The 9,097-nt window shown below is 50.1% G+C and overlaps 1 pseudogene; it reads right to left on the bottom strand.

Moving 5' to 3' along the window:
• LOC124030006 overlaps nucleotides 1–7,463 on the bottom strand; it is a 9,044-nt pseudogene extending 1,581 nt beyond the window's left edge.
• Nucleotides 7,464–9,097: the final 1,634 nt, after the last annotated feature.

Here is a 9,097-nt window from a genome sequence, read left to right on the forward strand (position 1 = left end):
ACATACCTGGCTCCCCGGAGGGACTTGTGTGTTGTGGAGGTGACCATGTCAGCCTACACAGCCACAGCCGGAGGGACTTGTGTGTTGTGAGGTGACCATGTCAGCCTACACAGCTACGTTACATACCTGGCTCCCGGAGGGACTTGTGTGTTGTGGAGGTGACCATGTCAGCCTACACAGCTCCCCGGAGGGACGTGGAGGTGACATACCTACACAGGCTCCCCGGAGGGACTTGTGTGTTGTGGAGGTGACCATGTCAGCCTACACACAGCTACGCATACCTGGCTCCCCGGAGGGACTTGTGTGTGTGTGACCATGTCAGCCTACACAGTGACGTTACACCTGGTCAGGGACTTGTGTGTTGTGGAGGTGACCATGTCAGCATACTTGAATGGCGAGGGGACAGCCTTCGCAGCCACCAGACCACTGATGTGGGCCATGTCAGCCAGCAGGTAGGCTTTCACCTCCGTACACAACTGGATGGGGAAAACGGAACGTTTTAAAAGTATGTGAAATTTTGAAAATTGATAATGCCTTAAAAATGCCAGGAAGTCTCTCATTTTGGCTTCTCATCTAGTATAATTCACTACACACTATTGAAGAAGAGAAAGGTCTTTTCACACGCGTGTCTCATTTACATTACATTTACATTTAGCAGACGCTCTTATCCAGAGCGATTTACAAATTGGGTCTCAACAGTTGATAAACAGAATAGGGGTCAGTCTCTACTAAAACGAACAAATGTGGTGAACAAGCGAGACTATTATAGTAAGCCATGTTAGTCTGGATAAGTAGTATGTTGATATTTGTTTATTATTAAAAACAGTACATAGTACTGCTATTTGTACACCGTACGTAGTTTTATTATGTAGGAGGCAAGACAGGTTTCTCGGACACTGGCCCTCATGGCCGTTCTTCCCTAGTAGTGGCAGCTCTGCCCTCACGGGCCGCTCTGACCCCTAGTAGTGGCCGTTCTGGCCCTGCCCCCACGGGCCATTCTGGACTCTGCCCCCACGGGTCCGTTCTTCCCCCAGTAGTGGCCGCTCTGGCCCCTGCTCCACGGGCCATTCTGACCCTGCAGGGGCAGTTCTGGCCGGGACAAGGCTTACTTGAACTAAGGATTTGAGAGGTAGGTCGGTAGGTCACAGAGAGGTAGGTAGGTCACAGAGAGGTAGGTAGGTCACAGAGGAGGTAGGTAGGTCACAGAGAGGTAGGTAGGCAGGTCACAGAGAGGTAGGTAGGTAGTCACAGAGAGGTAGGTAGGTAGTCACAGAGGTAGGTAGGTAGTCACAGAGAGGTAGGTAGGTAGTCACAGAGAGGGAGGTAGGTAGTCACAGAGAGAGGTAGGTAGTCACAGAGAGAGAGGTAGGTAGTCAAGCAGAGAGAGAGGTAGGTAGTCACAGAGAGGGAGGTAGGTAGTCACAGAGAGGAGGTAGGTAGTCACAGAGAGGGGAGGTAGGTAGTCACAGAGAGGGAGGTAGGTAGTCACAGAGAGGGAGGTAGGTAGTCACAGAGGGAGGTAGTCACAGAGAGGGAGGTAGGTAGTCACAGAGAGGGAGGTAGTCACAGAGAGGGAGGTAGTCACAGAGAGGGAGGTAGTCACAGAGGGGAGGTAGTCACAGACAGCCAGAGATAGAGGTAGGTAGGTAGTCACAGAGAGGTAGGTAGTCACAGACAGCGAGAGATAGAGGTAGGTAGGTAGTCACAGAGAGGTAGGTAGTCACAGAGAGGAGGTAGTCACAGAGAGGTAGGGTAGGTCAGGTCACAGAGAGGGAGAAAGAGTCTGTACCTTCTGATGCGAGCGTAGTCAATGAGGCGAGCGTAGGCGCTGGTGCCTGCAATGATCAATCCAAATGGAAGAGACGGGCAGTCATCTCCAGCTGGTCATAGTCAATGAGCCCTGTGGCAGGCTGGAGAAAGGGCGACAGAATGTACGAGAGCGAGAGAGGGAGCGAGAGAGAAAGCGAGCGAGAGAGGAGAGAGAGCGCACAGAGAGGACCTGAGAGAGGGGAGAGAGCAGAGAGTAGAAATTCCGAAGCAGAGCGAGAGGAGCGAGAGTTATTCCTACATATTACGTCAATTATTATGACATATTCCTACATATTATTATTGCCTTATTTTTATACGCTATTCACATATTATTTTCCACATATTATTGTTTGGTTAGTCTAAGGGAGAGAGCGAGAAAGCGAGAGAGAGGAGAAGCGAGAGAGAGAAAGCGGAGAGAGGAAAGCGAGAGAGAAAGGAGAGAGAGCGGAGAGAGCGAGAGAGAAAGGAGAAGAGCGAGAGAGCGAGAGAAGCGAGAGAGGAGAGAGAGCGAGAGAGAGAGAGCGAGAAAGAGAGAAGAGCGAGAAAGCGAGAGAGGGAGAGAGCGAGAGAGGAGAGAGCGGAGAGAGCGAGGAAAGCGAGAGAGGAGAGAGAGAGCGAGAAAGCGCAGAGAGGAGGAGAGAGCGAAAGCGAGAGAGGGAGAGCGAAAAGCGAGGAGAGGAGAGAGCGAAGAGCGGAGAGAGGGAAGAGAGCGAAGAGAGAGGAGAGAGCGAGAGAGAGAGAGGAGAGAGAGGGAGAGAGCGAGAGAAAGCGAGAGAGGAGGAGAGAGCGAGAGAGAGAAGCGAGAGAGCGAGAGAGAGAGGAGAAAGCGAGAGAGAGAGAAGCGAAGAGGGAGAGAGATAGCGAAGAAAAGCGAGAAGAAAGCGAGAGAGGAGAAAGCGAGAGAGAGAGAGAAGCGAGAGAGGGAGAAAGCGAGAGAGGAGAGAGAGCGAGAGAGGCGGAGAAAGCGAAGAGAGCGAGAGGAGAAGCGAGAGAGAGGAGAGAGCGAGAGAGGAGAGAGAGCGAGAGAAGCGAGAGAAGCGAGAGAGAGAGAGAGAGCGAGAGAGAGAAGAGAGAGCGAGAGAGGGAGAGAAGAGCGAGAGAGGGAGAGAGCGAGAAAGCGGAGAGAGCGAGAAAGCGAGAGAGGGAGAGAGCGAGAAAGCGAGAGAGGGGAGAGAGAGAAAGCGAGAGAGGGAGAGAGCGAGAAAGCGAGAGAGGGAGAGAGCGAGAAAGCGAGAGAGGAGAAGCGAGAGAGCGAGGGAAAGCGAGAGAGCGAGAGAGAGCGAGAAAGCGAGAGAGAGGAGAGCGAGCGAAGAGGGAGAGCGAGAGAGGGAGGAGAGCGAGAGAGGGAAAGCGAGAGAGGGAGAGAGCGAGAGAAAGCGAAAGAGAGGAGAGAAGCGAGAAAGCGAGAGAGAGAGGAGGAAGAGCGAGAAAGCGAGAGAGGACGAGAGAGAGAAAGCGAGAGAGGGAAAGCGAGAAAGCGAGAGAGGGAGAGAAAGCGAGAGAGGAGAGAGAGAGCGAGAGAGGGAGAGAGAGCGAGAAAGCGAGAGAGGAGAGAGAGCGAGAGAGAGAGAAGCGAGAGAGAGAAAGCGAGAGGAGAGAGAGAGAGAAAGCGAGAGAGGAGAGAGAGAGAAAGCGAGAGGGAGAGAGAGAGAAAGCGAGAGAGGGGAGAGAGCGAGAGAGAGAGAAGCGAGAGAGAGAGAGAGCGAGAGAGGGAGAGAGAGAGAAAGCGAGAGAGAGAGAGAGAGAGAAAGCGAGAGAGGAGAAAGCGAGAGAAGAAAGCAGAGAGAGAGAGAGAGAGAAAGCGAGAGAGGGAGAGAAGAGAGAGGAGAGCGAGAGAGAGAAAGCGAGAGAGAGGAGAGAGAGAGAGAGAAAGCGAGAGAGAGAGAAGCGAGAGAGAGAGAGAGAGCGAGAGAGAGAGAGAGAAAGCGAGAGAGAGAAAGCGAGAGAGCGAGAGAAAGCGAGAGAGAAAGCGAGAAAGCGAGAGAGAGAGAGAGAGAGAGAGAGAGAGAGAGAGAGAGAAAGCGAGAGAGGAGAGAGAGAGAGAGAGAAAGCGAGAGAGAGAGAGAAGCGAGAGAGAGAGAAGCGAGAGAGAGAAAGCGAGAGAGAGAGAGAGAGAAAGCGAGAGAGGGAGAGAGAGAGAGAAAGCGAGAGAGGGAGAGAGAGAGAGAGAAAGCGAGAGAGAGAGAAAGCGAGAGAGGAGAGAGAGAGAGCGAGAGAGAGAGAGAGAGAGCGAGAGAGAGAGAGAGAGAGAGAGAGAGAGAGAGCGAGAGAGAGAGAGAGAGAGAGAAAGCGAGAGAGGGAGAGAGAGAGAGAAAGCGAGAGAGGGAGAGAGAGAGAGAAAGCGAGAGAGGGAGAGAGAGAGAGCGAGAGAGAGCGAGAGAGGAGAGAGAGAAAGCGAGAGAGGGAGAGAGAGAGAGAGCGAGAGAGAGAGAAGAGAGAGAGAGAAAGCGAGAGAGGGGAGAGAGAGAGAGAAAGCGAGAGAGGAGAGAGAGAGAGTGAAAGCGAGAGAGGGGAGAGAGAGAGTGAGAGAGAGAGAGAGAGAGAGAGAGAGAGAAAGCGAGAGAGGGAGAGAGAGAGAAGAGCGAGAGAGAGGAGAGAGCGAGAGAGGAAAGCGAGAGAGAGAGAGAGAGAGAGAAAGCGAGAGAGGGAGAGAGAGAGAGAAAGCGAGAGAGGGAGAGAGAGAGCGAAAGCGAGAGAGAGGAAAGCGAGAGAGGAGAGAGAGAGAAAGCGAGAGAGGGAGAGAGAGAGAGAAAGCGAGAGAGAGAGAGCGAGAGAGGAGAGAGAGAGAGAGAAAGCGAGAGAGGGAGAGAGAGAGAGAGAAAGCGAGAGAGAGAGAGGAGAGAGAGAGAGAAAGCGAGAGAGAGCGAGAGAGGGAGAGAGAGAGAGAGAGAGAGAGAGAGAAAGCGAGAGAGAGGAGAGAGAGAGAAAGCGAGAGAGAGAGAGAGAGAGAGAGAGAGAGAGAGAGAGAGAAAGCGAGAGAGGGAGAGAGAGAGAGAGAGAGAGAAAGCGAGAGAGGAGAGAGAGAGAAAGCGAGAGAGGGGAGAGAGAGAGGAAAGCGAGAGAGGAGAGAGAGAGGAAAGCGAGAGAGGGAGAGAGAGAGTGAAAGCGAGAGAGGGAGAGAGAGAGTGAAAGCGAGAGAGGGAGAGAGAGAGTGAAAGCGAGAGAGGGGAGAGAGAGAGTGAAAGCGAGAGAGGGAGAGAGAGAGTGAAAGCGAGAGAGGAGAGAGAGAGTGAAAGCGAGAGAGGAGAGAGAGAGAGTGAAAGCGAGAGAGGGAGAGAGAGAGAGTGAAAGCGAGAGAGGGAGAGAGAGAGAGGAAAGCGAGAGAGGGAGAGAGAGAGTGAAAGCGAGAGAGGGAGAGAGAGAGAGTGAAAGCGAGAGAGGGAGAGAGAGAGAGTGAAAGCGAGAGAGGGAAGAGAGAGAGTGAAAGCGAGAGAGGGAAGAGAGAGAGTGAAAGCGAGAGAGGGGAGAGAGAGAGAGTGAAAGCGAGAGAGGAGAGAGAGAGTGAAAGCGAGAGAGGGAGAGAGAGAGAGTGAAAGCGAGAGAGGAGAGAGAGAGAGAGAAAGCGAGAGAGGGGAGAGAGAGAGAGAAAGCGAGAGAGGGGAGAGAGAGAGAGAGAAAGCGAGGCAAACAGAGAAAGCGAGAGAGAAAGCGAGGCAAACAGAGAAAGCGAGAGAGAAAGCGAGGCAAACAGAGAAAGCGAGAGAGAAAGCGAGGCAAACAGAGAAAGCGAGAGAGAAAGCGAGAGAGGGGAGAGAGAGAGAGAGAAAGCGAGGCAAACAGAGAAAGCGAGAGAGAAAGCGAGGCAAACAGAGAAAGCGAGAGAGAAAGCGAGGCAAACAGAGATCGGGAAAATTACAGAAATGGATAAACCAATAAGGACTCAAGGAGATACTAGAACCAATGACGTCGCTGGCCAATATCGACCAGTAACAGAGACCACTAACCATATATAGTAGGATAGATAAGATTGTTTACTGTAACTTGTCTACTGTATTCTAATCCATTCCATTTCATTCAATTCCCATTGCATTAGTGACGAGTAGCATTTATAGTAGTATTAGCTACTGCCACTACAGATGAGGAGAGGTGAGGACAAGAATGTTCCCTACTAGGAGACAAGTGAGGGTGGCAAGTTGTCTCGATCAGAGGGACACTGGACCAGGTTAAACAGTTACGTTAAAGCTCCGAACCGGTCTTTCCTTGACTCCTCCTTCTCAAACCGTATTGGAGGAGAAAAATCGAAAGTCCCTCCCCTCAGACCTTCTCTTCCAACGGGTTTTGAGAAGGAGATGAGGAGAGAGGGACCGGGAAGGAGTAGAGTGTGGCTCTGCTTACATTGAGCTTGTAGGGCATGGACTCAAAATAGATGGAGGTAGCAGATATCCTCTTGGTGTCAGACATGTAACCATGGGTCAGACTGCAGAAGGACAACAATAACAACAACATTTGTGTTATTCAATATACTTTTAGGACATTTAGCAGACGCTCTTATCTACAGTGATTTAGTCAGCCTGCTTGGTATGATTACTGTGTAGCACCATTATTGTAAGTTACTTACATTAAACACATTTAAAAATATGGTGTCCATTATGACAGTAAAGAAAAGGTAGAGTGAAATGAGGAAAGTAGAGAGCTGGTAGTCCGTGAATTGGTGAGGGAAAAAAAATCAAGAGGCCGACCACGAGAGGCAGAGGTAGAGAGAGGCAGAGAACTGAATAGACAGAGACTGAGGTAGAGAACTGAATAGACAGAGACTGAGGCAGAGGCAGATGGCTACATACTGTCCACCGTCAGGCAGGTCCAGGCCCATGATGCGGTCATGAGGGTTGAGGACGGCGGTGTAGGCAGCGAAGTTGGCGGGAGAGCCAGAGTAGGGCTGGACGTTCACCCCCCACAGGGCAGGGTCCAGGTCAAAAGCCTCCAGGGCTCTCTTCTGGCACAACAACTCTATCTGGTCTACCACCTCAGCTCCACCGTAGTACCTAGAGGAGAGGGTTAACACCATCTACTAAACCACCATAGTACCTAGCGAGAACAGGGCCACGTTCATTGGATCACACAACAGAAGAAAACAGACTGAAACCAGGAGGAACTACCGGTACTTGTCTGATTAGAAAAACTCACCCACTTCCTGTTACGCGTCATAACTATTGCTGTGCCTAATTGCCAATGCAGGAATTATAATCCTAATTCTGATTAAAACAGTTCTGGGGAATTGGGTGAAAAGGAGAAGGTGCCTAGGTACAGTATGTTGGAGGGGAAATGGGAACAGGGCACCAGATGGGACAGGATACAGTCATTTTCAATCTGATCATTTCAATAAGTAGAAACAGCAATACAAAACAGAGAAAGTCTTCGTGTTCCAGTAGCCACACTAGCAATGCATTGGGCATGCATTCTCAGTGGTGTGCTAACCTAGTATGGTCAATGCATTGGGCATGCATTCTCAGTGGTGTGCTAACCTAGTATGGTCAATGCATTGGGCATGCATTCTCAGTGGTGTGCTAACCTAGTATGGTCATTGTTACGTAGTAGCCTTACCTCCTGCCTGGGTAGCCCTCTGAGTACTTGTTATTGAGGCAGGATCCTTGGGCCTCCAGCGCAGCCCGACTGCAGAAGTTCTGGAGAGGAGAGGCAAACCAGAAGCTGGACATCAGGATCAGTTCAATGCAAGAGACAGATGGAAAAGGCCAAGTAAAATTATAAACTGTTAAGTGATTAGTAGAATCCCACCCCCAAAGACAACAGCAATCACACTCTTCAACCAGACTTCATACACTGCCTCTTCTATTCTCCTCTACAAGGAAAAAGAGAAAGTACCATCACTGCTATAAGCGGTGGTAGTGTTGCCCTGTCACTGAATCATCAAGGGCTGTCCGACAACAACAAAAATATATCTTGGTCGGCCGAGAGTTCTGTTCTTTAAACCAATCGATTGGGCAAAATTTTTAAAACGTTTATTTTCCACATATATGGACACATCCTGAGTGTTTTAATCAAATCATCTACATGCACTGAGCTTGTCTGATGCTTTAAGACACGCTGTTTGATTAAATAATTAAGACACGACCGGAATTTGATTGTGCCATGCCGGGCTCAGACTGTTAAAAAAAAAAAAAAAATGACAGCAAGTGACCAGCAATATAGTTAGAGCCACTTCTGGCTTAAAAGTTCTGTTACCGAAATCCCAAATTTGTTTAGGAGAAACATTTCCTAAACCCTCATGTCTTTACATGACACGTGTATGCATCGCATTCAGACGACCAATAGGGCCAGACCTATAGCATATCATAACCAGACCAATAAATTGGTTGTGAACTCTGAACGCCGTAACATGTGACAGCAAAATGGATGCAGAGGAAGTGACAAATAAACTTGAAACGGAGTTAATGTTTACTGGTTGCTCAGGAGGTAAAGGGGAAGTCAGATGTGCGGAATAAATGTGACTAGTTGTGGAAAATACTGGAGATCAAGAAAAAAGAAGGTGAGTAGCAAGGCATTGTGTGCATATTATGTCTACCAAACAGGTGCTGTTACAATACATTGTTCCAAACGTTCTTTTAACGCAACGTAACGTAAACAACACTACTAGCTAGCCAGCTAGCCCCCGAATAGCAGCACTGCAGAAACTATTACACTCAACGGAACGACTTGATTAGTGTAGTGTCAACAACGCACCCACTGCCAGCTAGCCTACTTCAGCAGTACTGTATCATTTTAATCATTTTAGTCAATAAGATTCTTGCTACGTAGCTTAACTTTCTGAACACTCGAGACGTGTAGTCCACTTGTCATTCCAATCTCCTTTGCATTAGCGTAGCCTCTTCTGTAGCCTGTCAACTATGTGTCTGTTTATCCCTGTTCTCTCCTCTCCTGCACAGACCATACAAACGCTCCACCGCGTGACGCGGCCACCTAATCTGGTGGTCCCAGCGCGCACGACCCACGTGGAGTTCAGGTCTCCGGTAGCCTCTGGAACTGCCAATCTCTGCGGTCAACAAGGCAGAGTTCATCTCAGCCTATGCCTCCCTCCAGTCCCTCGACTTCTTGGCACTGACGGAAACATGGATCACCACAGACAACACTGCTACTCCTACTGCTCTCTTCGTCCGCCCGTGTTTCGCACACCCAGAGAGCTTCTGGTCAGCCCCGGGGTGGTGGCACCGGGATCCTCATCTCTCCCAAGTGGTCAATTCTCTCTTTCTCCCCTTACCCATCTGTCCTATCGCCTCCTTTGAATTCCATGCTGTCACAGTTACCAGCCCTTTCAAGCTTAACATCCTTATCA

This window comes from Oncorhynchus gorbuscha, unplaced genomic scaffold (assembly GCF_021184085.1).
Source record: "Oncorhynchus gorbuscha isolate QuinsamMale2020 ecotype Even-year unplaced genomic scaffold, OgorEven_v1.0 Un_scaffold_8760, whole genome shotgun sequence".
Classification (NCBI taxonomy): Eukaryota; Metazoa; Chordata; class Actinopteri; order Salmoniformes; family Salmonidae; genus Oncorhynchus; species Oncorhynchus gorbuscha.